The sequence below is a fragment of the Taudactylus pleione genome, unplaced genomic scaffold (genome assembly GCF_031769625.1).
Source record: "Taudactylus pleione unplaced genomic scaffold, aTauple2 ptg000454l, whole genome shotgun sequence".
NCBI classification, from domain to species: Eukaryota; Metazoa; Chordata; class Amphibia; order Anura; family Myobatrachidae; genus Taudactylus; species Taudactylus pleione.
In genome coordinates, this window is record NW_028284856.1 from 3,120,464 (window position 1) to 3,135,402 (window position 14,939).

Below are 14,939 nucleotides of genomic sequence, written 5' to 3' on the forward strand. Positions count from 1 at the left end.
TGTGTCAATTTGTGAAATGGAACATAGTGCAGAGTGGGAAAATCACAAACTGTTTAAGAATGTACACCTTCAACCAAGAGGCAAATTAAATGTATTTCATCAAGAGACACTAAATGTCAAGCTTTTCAGTTCATACTTTTAGTGATAGAGAGATTTTCCTACTTTAGTAATTGCACAGTAACTAGTAGTTGTCATCATTTGAAATGACTTGTTTTTTGTATTACGAACTTTCTGCATTTTTGCGACCTATCACAGAAGATCCTGGATAGCTCAGTCGGTAGAGCATCTGACTTTTAATCTGAGGGTCCAGGGTTCAAGGGTCTGTTCGGGCGAGTGTCTTTTAAGCAATGTGTCAATTTGTGAAATGGAACATAGTGCAGAGTGGGAAAATCACAAACTGTTTAAGAATGTACACCTTCAACCAAGAGGCAAATTAAATGTATTTCATCAAGAGACACTAAATGTCAAGCTTTTCAGTTCATACTTTTAGTGATAGAGAGATTTTCCAACTTTAGTAATTGCACAGTAACTAGTAGTTGTCATCATTTGATATGACTTGTTTTTTGTATTACAAACTTTCTGCATTTTTGCGACCTATCACAGAAGAGCCTGGATAGCTCAGTCGGTAGAGCATCTGACTTTTAATCTGAGGGTCCAGGGTTCAAGTCCCTGTTCGGGCGATTGTCTTTTAAGCAATGTGTCATTTTGTGAAATGGAACATAGTGCAGAGTGGGAAAATCACAAACTGTTTAAGAATGTACACCTTCAACCAAGAGGCAAATTAAATGTATTTCATCAATAGACACTAAATGTCAAGCTATTCATATCATACTTTTAGTGATAGAGAGACTTTCCTACTTTAGTAATTGCACATTAGTTATCACCATTTGAATTTACTTGTTTTTGTATTACGAACTTTCTATAGGTTTGCGACAGACTCCAGAAGAGCCTGGAGTCGGTAAAACATCAGAACTTTAATCTGAGGGTCCAGGGTTCAAGTCCCTGTTCGGGCGAGTGTCTTTTAAGCAATGTGTCGTTTTTGTGAAATGGAACATAGTGCAGAGTGGGAAAATCACAAACTGTTTAAGAATGTACACCTTCAACCAAGAGGCAAATTAAATGTATTTCATCAAGAGACACTAAATGTCAAGCTTTTCAGTTCATACTTTTAGTGATAGAGAGATTTTCCTACTTTAGTAATTGCACAGTAACTAGTAGTTGTCATCATTTGAAATGACTTGTTTTTTGTATTACGAACTTTCTGCATTTTTGCGACCTATCACAGAAGAGCCTGGATAGCTCAGACGGTAGAGCATCGGACTTTTAATCTGAGGGTCCAGGGTTCAAGTCCCTGTTCGGGCGAGTGTCTTTTAAGCAATGTGTCATTTTTGTGAAATGGAACATAGTGCAGAGTGGGAAAATCACAAACTGTTTAAGAATGTACACCTTCAACCAAGAGGCAAATTAAATGTATTTCATCAAGAGACACTAAATGTCAAGCTTTTCAGTTCATACTTTTAGTGATAGAGAGACTTTCCTACTTTAGTAATTGCACAGTAGTTATCACCATTTGAATTTACTTGTTTTTGTATTACGAACTTTCTATAGGTTTGCGACAGACTCCAGAAGAGCCTGGAGTCGGCAAAACATCAGAACTTTAATCTGAGGGTCCAGGGTTCAAGTCCCTGTTCGGGCGAGTGTCTTTTAAGCAATGTGTCGTTTTTGTGAAATGGAACATAGTGCAGAGTGGGAAAATCACAAACTGTTTAAGAATGTACACCTTCAACCAAGAGGCAAATTAAATGTATTTCATCAAGAGACACTAAATGTCAAGCTTTTCAGTTCATACTTTTAGTGATAGAGAGATTTTCCTACTTTAGTAATTGCACAGTAACTAGTAGTTGTCATCATTTGAAATGACTTGTTTTTTCTATTACGAACTTTCAGCATTTTTGCGACCTATCACAGAAGATCCTGGATAGCTCAGTCGGTAGAGCATCTGACTTTTAATCTGAGGGTCCAGGGTTCAAGGGTCTGTTCGGGCGAGTGTCTTTTAAGCAATGTGTCAATTTGTGAAATGGAACATAGTGCAGAGTGGGAAAATCACAAACTGTTTAAGAATGTACACCTTCAATCAAGAGGCAAATTAAATGTATTTCATCAATAGACACTAAATGTCAAGCTATTCATATCAAACTTTTAGTGATAGAGAGATTTTCCTACTTTAGTAATTGCACAGTAGTTGTCACCATTTGAATTTACTTGGTTTTAGTATTACGAACTTTCTATAGGTTTGCGACAAACTCCAGAAGAGCCTGGAGTCGGTAAAACATCAGAACTTTAATCTGAGGGTCCAGGGTTCAAGTCCCTGTTCGGGTGAGTGTCTTTTAAGCAATGTGTCGTTTTTGTGAAATGGAACATAGTGCATAGTGGGAAAATCACAAACTGTTTAAGAATGTACACCTTCAACCAAGAGGCAAATTAAATGTATTTCATCAAGAGACACTAAATGTCAAGCTTTTCAGTTCATACTTTTAGTGATAGAGAGATTTTCCTACTTTAGTAATTGCACAGTAACTAGTAGTTGTCATCATTTGAAATTACTTGTTTTTTGTATTACGAACTTTCTGCATTTTTGCGACCTATCACAGAAGAGCCTGGATAGCTCAGTCGGTAGAGCATCTGACTTTTAATCTGAGGGTCCAGGGTTCAAGGGTCTGTTCGGGCGAGTGTCTTTTAAGCAATGTGTCATTTTGTGAAATGGAACATAGTGCAGAGTGGGAAAATCACAAACTATTTAAGAATGTACACCTTCAACCAAGAGGCAAATTAAATGTATTTCACCAATAGACACTAAATGTCAAGCTATTCATATCATACTTTTAGTGATAGAGAGATTTTCCTACTTTAGTAATTGCACAGTAGTTGTCACCATTTGAATTTACTTGGTTTTAGTATTATGAACTTTCTATAGGTTTGCGACAAACTCCAGAAGAGCCTGGAGTCGGTAAAACATCAGAACTTTAATCTGAGGGTCCAGGGTTCAAGTTCCTGTTCGGGCGAGTGTCTTTTAAGCAATGTGTCATTTTTGTGAAATGGAACATAGTGCAGAGTGGGAAAATCACAAACTGTTTAAGAATGTACACCTTCAACCAAGAGGCAAATTAAATGTATTTCATCAAGAGACACTAAATGTCAAGCTTTTCAGTTCATACTTTTAGTGATAGAGAGATTTTCCTACTTTAGTAATTGCACAGTAACTAGTAGTTGTCATCATTTGAAATGACTTGTTTTTGTATTACGAACTTTCAGCATTTTTGCGACCTATCACAGAAGACCCTGGATAGCTCAGTCGATAGAGCATCAGACTTTTAATCTGAGGGTCCAGGGTTCAAGTCCCTGTTCAGGTGAGTGTCTTTTAAGTAATGTGTCAATTTGTGAAATGGAACATAGTGCAGAGTGGGAAAATCACAAACTGTTTAAGAATGTACACCTTCAACCAAGAGGCAAATTAAATGTATTTCATCAAGAGACACTAAATGTCAAGCTTTTCAGTTCATACTTTTAGTGATAGAGAGATTTTCCAACTTTAGTAATTGCACAGTAACTAGTAGTTGTCATCATTTGATATGACTTGTTTTTTGTATTACGAACTTTCTGCATTTTTGCGACCTATCACAGAAGAGCCTGGATAGCTCAGTCGGTAGAGCATCTGACTTTTAATCTGAGGGTCCAGGGTTCAAGGGTCTGTTCGGGCGAGTGTCTTTTAAGCAATGTGTCATTTTGTGAAATGGAACATAGTGCAGAGTGGGAAAATCACAAACTGTTTAAGAATGTACACCTTCAACCAAGAGGCAAATTAAATGTATTTCACCAATAGACACTAAATGTCAAGCTATTCATATCAAACTTTTAGTGATAGAGAGATTTTCCTACTTTAGTAATTGCACAGTAGTTGTCACCAATTGAATTTACTTGGTTTTAGTATTACGAACTTTCTATAGGTTTGCGACAAACTCCAGAAGAGCCTGGAGTCGGTAAAACATCAGAACTTTAATCTGAGGGTCCAGGGTTCAAGTCCCTGTTCGGGCGAGTGTCTTTTAAGCAATGTGTCGTTTTTGTGAAATGGAACATAGTGCAGAGTGGGAAAATCACAAACTGTTTAAGAATGTACACCTTCAACCAAGAGGCAAATTAAATGTATTTCATCAATAGACACTAAATGTCAAGCTATTCAGATAATACTTTTAGTGATAGAGAGATTTTCCAACTTTAGTAATTGCACAGTAACTAGTAGTTGTCATCATTTGATATGACTTGTTTTTTGTATTACGAACTTTCTGCATTTTTGCGACTTATCACAGAAGATCCTGGATAGCTCAGTCGGTAGAGCATCAGACTTTTAATCTGAGGGTCCAGGGTTCAAGTCCCTGTTCGGGCGATTGTCTTTTAAGCAATGTGTCATTTTGTGAAATGGAACATAGTGCAGAGTGGGAAAATCACAAACTGTTTAAGAATGTACACCTTCAACCAAGAGGCAAATTAAATGTATTTCATCAATAGACACTAAATGTCAAGCTATTCATATCATACTTTTAGTGATAGAGAGACTTTCCTACTTTAGTAATTGCACAGTAGTTATCACCATTTGAATTTACTTGTTTTTGTATTACGAACTTTCTATAGGTTTGCGACAAACTCCAGAAGAGCCTGGAGTCGGTAAAACATCAGAACTTTAATCTGAGGGTCCAGGGTTCAAGTCCCTGTTCGGGCGAGTGTCTTTTAAGCAATGTGTCGTTTTTGTGAAATGGAACATAGTGCAGAGTGGGAAAATCACAAACTGTTTAAGAATGTACACCTTCAACCAAGAGGCAAATTAAATGTATTTCATCAATAGACACTAAATGTCAAGCTATTCAGATAATACTTTTAGTGATAGAGAGATTTTCCAACTTTAGTAATTGCACAGTAACTAGTAGTTGTCATCATTTGATATGACTTGTTTTTTGTATTACGAACTTTCTGCATTTTTGCGACCTATCACAGAAGATCCTGGATAGCTCAGTCGGTAGAGCATCAGACTTTTAATCTGAGGGTCCAGGGTTCAAGTCCCTGTTCGGGCGATTGTCTTTTAAGCAATGTGTCATTTTGTGAAATGGAACATAGTGCAGAGTGGGAAAATCACAAACTGTTTAAGAATGTACACCTTCAACCAAGAGGCAAATTAAATGTATTTCATCAATAGACACTAAATGTCAAGCTATTCATATCATACTTTTAGTGATAGAGAGACTTTCCTACTTTAGTAATTGCACATTAGTTATCACCATTTGAATTTACTTGTTTTTGTATTACGAACTTTCTATAGGTTTGCGACAGACTCCAGAAGAGCCTGGAGTCGGTAAAACATCAGAACTTTAATCTGAGGGTCCAGGGTTCAAGTCCCTGTTCGGGCGAGTGTCTTTTAAGCAATGTGTCGTTTTTGTGAAATGGAACATAGTGCATAGTGGGAAAATCACAAACTGTTTAAGAATGTACACCTTCAACCAAGAGGCAAATTAAATGTATTTCATCAAGAGACACTAAATGTCAAGCTTTTCAGTTCATACTTTTAGTGATAGAGAGATTTTCCTACTTTAGTAATTGCACAGTAACTAGTAGTTGTCATCATTTGAAATGACTTGTTTTTTGTATTACGAACTTTCTGCATTTTTGCGACCTATCACAGAAGAGCCTGGATAGCTCAGACGGTAGAGCATCGGACTTTTAATCTGAGGGTCCAGGGTTCAAGTCCCTGTTCGGGCGATTGTCTTTTAAGCAATGTGTCATTTTGTGAAATGGAACATAGTGCAGAGTGGGAAAATCACAAACTGTTTAAGAATGTACACCTTCAACCAAGAGGCAAATTAAATGTATTTCATCAATAGACACTAAATGTCAAGCTATTCATATCATACTTTTAGTGATAGAGAGACTTTCCTACTTTAGTAATTGCACAGTAGTTATCACCATTTGAATTTACTTGTTTTTGTATTACGAACTTTCTATAGGTTTGCGACAAACTCCAGAAGAGCCTGGAGTCGGTAAAACATCAGAACTTTAATCTGAGGGTCCAGGGTTCAAGTCCCTGTTCGGGCGAGTGTCTTTTAAGCAATGTGTCGTTTTTGTGAAATGGAACATAGTGCAGAGTGGGAAAATCACAAACTGTTTAAGAATGTACACCTTCAACCAAGAGGCAAATTAAATGTATTTCATCAATAGACACTAAATGTCAAGCTATTCAGATAATACTTTTAGTGATAGAGAGATTTTCCAACTTTAGTAATTGCACAGTAACTAGTAGTTGTCATCATTTGATATGACTTGTTTTTTGTATTACGAACTTTCTGCATTTTTGCGACCTATCACAGAAGATCCTGGATAGCTCAGTCGGTAGAGCATCAGACTTTTAATCTGAGGGTCCAGGGTTCAAGTCCCTGTTCGGGCGATTGTCTTTTAAGCAATGTGTCATTTTGTGAAATGGAACATAGTGCAGAGTGGGAAAATCACAAACTGTTTAAGAATGTACACCTTCAACCAAGAGGCAAATTAAATGTATTTCATCAATAGACACTAAATGTCAAGCTATTCATATCATACTTTTAGTGATAGAGAGACTTTCCTACTTTAGTAATTGCACATTAGTTATCACCATTTGAATTTACTTGTTTTTGTATTACGAACTTTCTATAGGTTTGCGACAGACTCCAGAAGAGCCTGGAGTCGGTAAAACATCAGAACTTTAATCTGAGGGTCCAGGGTTCAAGTCCCTGTTCGGGCGAGTGTCTTTTAAGCAATGTGTCGTTTTTGTGAAATGGAACATAGTGCATAGTGGGAAAATCACAAACTGTTTAAGAATGTACACCTTCAACCAAGAGGCAAATTAAATGTATTTCATCAAGAGACACTAAATGTCAAGCTTTTCAGTTCATACTTTTAGTGATAGAGAGATTTTCCTACTTTAGTAATTGCACAGTAACTAGTAGTTGTCATCATTTGAAATGACTTGTTTTTTGTATTACGAACTTTCTGCATTTTTGCGACCTATCACAGAAGAGCCTGGATAGCTCAGACGGTAGAGCATCGGACTTTTAATCTGAGGGTCCAGGGTTCAAGTCCCTGTTCGGGCGAGTGTCTTTTAAGCAATGTGTCATTTTTGTGAAATGGAACATAGTGCAGAGTGGGAAAATCACAAACTGTTTAAGAATGTACACCTTCAACCAAGAGGCAAATTAAATGTATTTCATCAAGAGACACTAAATGTCAAGCTTTTCAGTTCATACTTTTAGTGATAGAGAGACTTTCCTACTTTAGTAATTGCACAGTAGTTATCACCATTTGAATTTACTTGTTTTTGTATTACGAACTTTCTATAGGTTTGCGACAGACTCCAGAAGAGCCTGGAGTTGGTAAAACATCAGAACTTTAATCTGAGGGTCCAGGGTTCAAGTCCCTGTTCGGGCGAGTGTCTTTTAAGCAATGTGTCGTTTTTGTGAAATGGAACATAGTGCAGAGTGGGAAAATCACAAACTGTTTAAGAATGTACACCTTCAACCAAGAGGCAAATTAAATGTATTTCATCAAGAGACACTAAATGTCAAGCTTTTCAGTTCATACTTTTAGTGATAGAGAGATTTTCCTACTTTAGTAATTGCACAGTAACTAGTAGTTGTCATCATTTGAAATGACTTGTTTTTTGTATTACGAACTTTCAGCATTTTTGCGACCTATCACAGAAGAGCCTGGATAGCTCAGACGGTAGAGCATCGGACTTTTAATCTGAGGGTCCAGGGTTCAAGTCCCTGTTCGGGCGAGTGTCTTTTAAGCAATGTGTCATTTTTGTGAAATGGAACATAGTGCAGAGTGGGAAAATCACAAACTGTTTAAGAATGTACACCTTCAACCAAGAGGCAAATTAAATGTATTTCATCAAGAGACACTAAATGTCAAGCTTTTCAGTTCATACTTTTAGTGATAGAGAGACTTTCCTACTTTAGTAATTGCACAGTAGTTATCACCATTTGAATTTACTTGTTTTTGTATTACGAACTTTCTATAGGTTTGCGACAGACTCCAGAAGAGCCTGGAGTTGGTAAAACATCAGAACTTTAATCTGAGGGTCCAGGGTTCAAGTCCCTGTTCGGGCGAGTGTCTTTTAAGCAATGTGTCGTTTTTGTGAAATGGAACATAGTGCAGAGTGGGAAAATCACAAACTGTTTAAGAATGTACACCTTCAACCAAGAGGCAAATTAAATGTATTTCATCAAGAGACACTAAATGTCAAGCTTTTCAGTTCATACTTTTAGTGATAGAGAGATTTTCCTACTTTAGTAATTGCACAGTAACTAGTAGTTGTCATCATTTGAAATGACTTGTTTTTTGTATTACGAACTTTCAGCATTTTTGCGACCTATCACAGAAGAGCCTGGATAGCTCAGACGGTAGAGCATCAGACTTTTAATCTGAGGGTCCAGGGTTCAAGTCCCTGTTCGGGCGAGTGTCTTTTAAGCAATGTGTCATTTTTGTGAAATGGAACATAGTGCAGAGTGGGAAAATCACAAACTGTTTAAGAATGTACACCTTCAACCAAGAGGCAAATTAAATGTATTTCATCAATAGACACTAAATGTCAAGCTATTCAGATAATACTTTTAGTGATAGAGAGATTTTCCAACTTTAGTAATTGCACAGTAACTAGTAGTTGTCATCATTTGATATGACTTGTTTTTTGTATTACGAACTTTCTGCATTTTTGCGACTTATCACAGAAGATCCTGGATAGCTCAGTCGGTAGAGCATCAGACTTTTAATCTGAGGGTCCAGGGTTCAAGTCCCTGTTCGGGCGATTGTCTTTTAAGCAATGTGTCATTTTGTGAAATGGAACATAGTGCAGAGTGGGAAAATCACAAACTGTTTAAGAATGTACACCTTCAACCAAGAGGCAAATTAAATGTATTTCATCAATAGACACTAAATGTCAAGCTATTCATATCATACTTTTAGTGATAGAGAGACTTTCCTACTTTAGTAATTGCACAGTAGTTATCACCATTTGAATTTACTTGTTTTTGTATTACGAACTTTCTATAGGTTTGCGACAAACTCCAGAAGAGCCTGGAGTCGGTAAAACATCAGAACTTTAATCTGAGGGTCCAGGGTTCAAGTCCCTGTTCGGGCGAGTGTCTTTTAAGCAATGTGTCGTTTTTGTGAAATGGAACATAGTGCAGAGTGGGAAAATCACAAACTGTTTAAGAATGTACACCTTCAACCAAGAGGCAAATTAAATGTATTTCATCAATAGACACTAAATGTCAAGCTATTCAGATAATACTTTTAGTGATAGAGAGATTTTCCAACTTTAGTAATTGCACAGTAACTAGTAGTTGTCATCATTTGATATGACTTGTTTTTTGTATTACGAACTTTCTGCATTTTTGCGACTTATCACAGAAGATCCTGGATAGCTCAGTCGGTAGAGCATCAGACTTTTAATCTGAGGGTCCAGGGTTCAAGTCCCTGTTCGGGCGATTGTCTTTTAAGCAATGTGTCATTTTGTGAAATGGAACATAGTGCAGAGTGGGAAAATCACAAACTGTTTAAGAATGTACACCTTCAACCAAGAGGCAAATTAAATGTATTTCATCAATAGACACTAAATGTCAAGCTATTCATATCATACTTTTAGTGATAGAGAGACTTTCCTACTTTAGTAATTGCACAGTAGTTATCACCATTTGAATTTACTTGTTTTTGTATTACGAACTTTCTATAGGTTTGCGACAAACTCCAGAAGAGCCTGGAGTCGGTAAAACATCAGAACTTTAATCTGAGGGTCCAGGGTTCAAGTCCCTGTTCGGGCGAGTGTCTTTTAAGCAATGTGTCGTTTTTGTGAAATGGAACATAGTGCAGAGTGGGAAAATCACAAACTGTTTAAGAATGTACACCTTCAACCAAGAGGCAAATTAAATGTATTTCATCAATAGACACTAAATGTCAAGCTATTCAGATAATACTTTTAGTGATAGAGAGATTTTCCAACTTTAGTAATTGCACAGTAACTAGTAGTTGTCATCATTTGATATGACTTGTTTTTTGTATTACGAACTTTCTGCATTTTTGCGACCTATCACAGAAGATCCTGGATAGCTCAGTCGGTAGAGCATCAGACTTTTAATCTGAGGGTCCAGGGTTCAAGTCCCTGTTCGGGCGATTGTCTTTTAAGCAATGTGTCATTTTGTGAAATGGAACATAGTGCAGAGTGGGAAAATCACAAACTGTTTAAGAATGTACACCTTCAACCAAGAGGCAAATTAAATGTATTTCATCAATAGACACTAAATGTCAAGCTATTCATATCATACTTTTAGTGATAGAGAGACTTTCCTACTTTAGTAATTGCACATTAGTTATCACCATTTGAATTTACTTGTTTTTGTATTACGAACTTTCTATAGGTTTGCGACAGACTCCAGAAGAGCCTGGAGTCGGTAAAACATCAGAACTTTAATCTGAGGGTCCAGGGTTCAAGTCCCTGTTCGGGCGAGTGTCTTTTAAGCAATGTGTCGTTTTTGTGAAATGGAACATAGTGCATAGTGGGAAAATCACAAACTGTTTAAGAATGTACACCTTCAACCAAGAGGCAAATTAAATGTATTTCATCAAGAGACACTAAATGTCAAGCTTTTCAGTTCATACTTTTAGTGATAGAGAGATTTTCCTACTTTAGTAATTGCACAGTAACTAGTAGTTGTCATCATTTGAAATGACTTGTTTTTTGTATTACGAACTTTCTGCATTTTTGCGACCTATCACAGAAGAGCCTGGATAGCTCAGACGGTAGAGCATCGGACTTTTAATCTGAGGGTCCAGGGTTCAAGTCCCTGTTCGGGCGATTGTCTTTTAAGCAATGTGTCATTTTGTGAAATGGAACATAGTGCAGAGTGGGAAAATCACAAACTGTTTAAGAATGTACACCTTCAACCAAGAGGCAAATTAAATGTATTTCATCAATAGACACTAAATGTCAAGCTATTCATATCATACTTTTAGTGATAGAGAGACTTTCCTACTTTAGTAATTGCACAGTAGTTATCACCATTTGAATTTACTTGTTTTTGTATTACGAACTTTCTATAGGTTTGCGACAAACTCCAGAAGAGCCTGGAGTCGGTAAAACATCAGAACTTTAATCTGAGGGTCCAGGGTTCAAGTCCCTGTTCGGGCGAGTGTCTTTTAAGCAATGTGTCGTTTTTGTGAAATGGAACATAGTGCAGAGTGGGAAAATCACAAACTGTTTAAGAATGTACACCTTCAACCAAGAGGCAAATTAAATGTATTTCATCAATAGACACTAAATGTCAAGCTATTCAGATAATACTTTTAGTGATAGAGAGATTTTCCAACTTTAGTAATTGCACAGTAACTAGTAGTTGTCATCATTTGATATGACTTGTTTTTTGTATTACGAACTTTCTGCATTTTTGCGACCTATCACAGAAGATCCTGGATAGCTCAGTCGGTAGAGCATCAGACTTTTAATCTGAGGGTCCAGGGTTCAAGTCCCTGTTCGGGCGATTGTCTTTTAAGCAATGTGTCATTTTGTGAAATGGAACATAGTGCAGAGTGGGAAAATCACAAACTGTTTAAGAATGTACACCTTCAACCAAGAGGCAAATTAAATGTATTTCATCAATAGACACTAAATGTCAAGCTATTCATATCATACTTTTAGTGATAGAGAGACTTTCCTACTTTAGTAATTGCACATTAGTTATCACCATTTGAATTTACTTGTTTTTGTATTACGAACTTTCTATAGGTTTGCGACAGACTCCAGAAGAGCCTGGAGTCGGTAAAACATCAGAACTTTAATCTGAGGGTCCAGGGTTCAAGTCCCTGTTCGGGCGAGTGTCTTTTAAGCAATGTGTCGTTTTTGTGAAATGGAACATAGTGCATAGTGGGAAAATCACAAACTGTTTAAGAATGTACACCTTCAACCAAGAGGCAAATTAAATGTATTTCATCAAGAGACACTAAATGTCAAGCTTTTCAGTTCATACTTTTAGTGATAGAGAGATTTTCCTACTTTAGTAATTGCACAGTAACTAGTAGTTGTCATCATTTGAAATGACTTGTTTTTTGTATTACGAACTTTCTGCATTTTTGCGACCTATCACAGAAGAGCCTGGATAGCTCAGACGGTAGAGCATCGGACTTTTAATCTGAGGGTCCAGGGTTCAAGTCCCTGTTCGGGCGAGTGTCTTTTAAGCAATGTGTCATTTTTGTGAAATGGAACATAGTGCAGAGTGGGAAAATCACAAACTGTTTAAGAATGTACACCTTCAACCAAGAGGCAAATTAAATGTATTTCATCAAGAGACACTAAATGTCAAGCTTTTCAGTTCATACTTTTAGTGATAGAGAGACTTTCCTACTTTAGTAATTGCACAGTAGTTATCACCATTTGAATTTACTTGTTTTTGTATTACGAACTTTCTATAGGTTTGCGACAGACTCCAGAAGAGCCTGGAGTTGGTAAAACATCAGAACTTTAATCTGAGGGTCCAGGGTTCAAGTCCCTGTTCGGGCGAGTGTCTTTTAAGCAATGTGTCGTTTTTGTGAAATGGAACATAGTGCAGAGTGGGAAAATCACAAACTGTTTAAGAATGTACACCTTCAACCAAGAGGCAAATTAAATGTATTTCATCAAGAGACACTAAATGTCAAGCTTTTCAGTTCATACTTTTAGTGATAGAGAGATTTTCCTACTTTAGTAATTGCACAGTAACTAGTAGTTGTCATCATTTGAAATGACTTGTTTTTTGTATTACGAACTTTCAGCATTTTTGCGACCTATCACAGAAGAGCCTGGATAGCTCAGACGGTAGAGCATCGGACTTTTAATCTGAGGGTCCAGGGTTCAAGTCCCTGTTCGGGCGAGTGTCTTTTAAGCAATGTGTCATTTTTGTGAAATGGAACATAGTGCAGAGTGGGAAAATCACAAACTGTTTAAGAATGTACACCTTCAACCAAGAGGCAAATTAAATGTATTTCATCAAGAGACACTAAATGTCAAGCTTTTCAGTTCATACTTTTAGTGATAGAGAGACTTTCCTACTTTAGTAATTGCACAGTAGTTATCACCATTTGAATTTACTTGTTTTTGTATTACGAACTTTCTATAGGTTTGCGACAGACTCCAGAAGAGCCTGGAGTTGGTAAAACATCAGAACTTTAATCTGAGGGTCCAGGGTTCAAGTCCCTGTTCGGGCGAGTGTCTTTTAAGCAATGTGTCGTTTTTGTGAAATGGAACATAGTGCAGAGTGGGAAAATCACAAACTGTTTAAGAATGTACACCTTCAACCAAGAGGCAAATTAAATGTATTTCATCAAGAGACACTAAATGTCAAGCTTTTCAGTTCATACTTTTAGTGATAGAGAGATTTTCCTACTTTAGTAATTGCACAGTAACTAGTAGTTGTCATCATTTGAAATGACTTGTTTTTTGTATTACGAACTTTCAGCATTTTTGCGACCTATCACAGAAGAGCCTGGATAGCTCAGACGGTAGAGCATCAGACTTTTAATCTGAGGGTCCAGGGTTCAAGTCCCTGTTCGGGCGAGTGTCTTTTAAGCAATGTGTCATTTTTGTGAAATGGAACATAGTGCAGAGTGGGAAAATCACAAACTGTTTAAGAATGTACACCTTCAACCAAGAGGCAAATTAAATGTATTTCATCAATAGACACTAAATGTCAAGCTATTCAGATAATACTTTTAGTGATAGAGAGATTTTCCAACTTTAGTAATTGCACAGTAACTAGTAGTTGTCATCATTTGATATGACTTGTTTTTTGTATTACGAACTTTCTGCATTTTTGCGACTTATCACAGAAGATCCTGGATAGCTCAGTCGGTAGAGCATCAGACTTTTAATCTGAGGGTCCAGGGTTCAAGTCCCTGTTCGGGCGATTGTCTTTTAAGCAATGTGTCATTTTGTGAAATGGAACATAGTGCAGAGTGGGAAAATCACAAACTGTTTAAGAATGTACACCTTCAACCAAGAGGCAAATTAAATGTATTTCATCAATAGACACTAAATGTCAAGCTATTCATATCATACTTTTAGTGATAGAGAGACTTTCCTACTTTAGTAATTGCACAGTAGTTATCACCATTTGAATTTACTTGTTTTTGTATTACGAACTTTCTATAGGTTTGCGACAAACTCCAGAAGAGCCTGGAGTCGGTAAAACATCAGAACTTTAATCTGAGGGTCCAGGGTTCAAGTCCCTGTTCGGGCGAGTGTCTTTTAAGCAATGTGTCGTTTTTGTGAAATGGAACATAGTGCAGAGTGGGAAAATCACAAACTGTTTAAGAATGTACACCTTCAACCAAGAGGCAAATTAAATGTATTTCATCAATAGACACTAAATGTCAAGCTATTCAGATAATACTTTTAGTGATAGAGAGATTTTCCAACTTTAGTAATTGCACAGTAACTAGTAGTTGTCATCATTTGATATGACTTGTTTTTTGTATTACGAACTTTCTGCATTTTTGCGACCTATCACAGAAGATCCTGGATAGCTCAGTCGGTAGAGCATCAGACTTTTAATCTGAGGGTCCAGGGTTCAAGTCCCTGTTCGGGCGATTGTCTTTTAAGCAATGTGTCATTTTGTGAAATGGAACATAGTGCAGAGTGGGAAAATCACAAACTGTTTAAGAATGTACACCTTCAACCAAGAGGCAAATTAAATGTATTTCATCAATAGACACTAAATGTCAAGCTATTCATATCATACTTTTAGTGATAGAGAGACTTTCCTACTTTAGTAATTGCACATTAGTTATCACCATTTGAATTTACTTGTTTTTGTATTACGAACTTTCTATAGGTT

At 36.9% G+C, this 14,939-nt stretch overlaps 11 non-coding genes across 11 annotated transcripts; all 11 read left to right on the forward strand.

Moving 5' to 3' along the window:
- Window positions 1-607: 607 nt before the first annotated feature.
- TRNAK-UUU (transfer RNA lysine (anticodon UUU)) lies at window positions 608-680 on the forward strand. The gene has a single exon. It is a non-coding gene; the product is annotated as a tRNA-Lys (tRNA).
- Window positions 681-5,050: 4,370 nt separating this feature from the next.
- TRNAK-UUU (transfer RNA lysine (anticodon UUU)) lies at window positions 5,051-5,123 on the forward strand. The gene has a single exon. It is a non-coding gene; the product is annotated as a tRNA-Lys (tRNA).
- Window positions 5,124-6,414: 1,291 nt separating this feature from the next.
- On the forward strand, window positions 6,415-6,487 carry TRNAK-UUU (transfer RNA lysine (anticodon UUU)). Its single transcript has one exon. It is a non-coding gene; the product is annotated as a tRNA-Lys (tRNA).
- Window positions 6,488-8,462: 1,975 nt separating this feature from the next.
- TRNAK-UUU (transfer RNA lysine (anticodon UUU)) lies at window positions 8,463-8,535 on the forward strand. The gene has a single exon. It is a non-coding gene; the product is annotated as a tRNA-Lys (tRNA).
- A 276-nt stretch (window positions 8,536-8,811) lies between these two features.
- TRNAK-UUU (transfer RNA lysine (anticodon UUU)) lies at window positions 8,812-8,884 on the forward strand. Its single transcript has one exon. It is a non-coding gene; the product is annotated as a tRNA-Lys (tRNA).
- A 609-nt stretch (window positions 8,885-9,493) lies between these two features.
- TRNAK-UUU (transfer RNA lysine (anticodon UUU)) lies at window positions 9,494-9,566 on the forward strand. Its single transcript has one exon. It is a non-coding gene; the product is annotated as a tRNA-Lys (tRNA).
- A 609-nt stretch (window positions 9,567-10,175) lies between these two features.
- Window positions 10,176-10,248, forward strand: TRNAK-UUU (transfer RNA lysine (anticodon UUU)). The gene has a single exon. It is a non-coding gene; the product is annotated as a tRNA-Lys (tRNA).
- Window positions 10,249-11,539: 1,291 nt separating this feature from the next.
- On the forward strand, window positions 11,540-11,612 carry TRNAK-UUU (transfer RNA lysine (anticodon UUU)). Its single transcript has one exon. It is a non-coding gene; the product is annotated as a tRNA-Lys (tRNA).
- Window positions 11,613-13,587: 1,975 nt separating this feature from the next.
- Window positions 13,588-13,660, forward strand: TRNAK-UUU (transfer RNA lysine (anticodon UUU)). Its single transcript has one exon. It is a non-coding gene; the product is annotated as a tRNA-Lys (tRNA).
- Window positions 13,661-13,936: 276 nt separating this feature from the next.
- On the forward strand, window positions 13,937-14,009 carry TRNAK-UUU (transfer RNA lysine (anticodon UUU)). Its single transcript has one exon. It is a non-coding gene; the product is annotated as a tRNA-Lys (tRNA).
- Window positions 14,010-14,618: 609 nt separating this feature from the next.
- TRNAK-UUU (transfer RNA lysine (anticodon UUU)) lies at window positions 14,619-14,691 on the forward strand. The gene has a single exon. It is a non-coding gene; the product is annotated as a tRNA-Lys (tRNA).
- The last annotated feature ends 248 nt before the right edge of the window (window positions 14,692-14,939 follow it).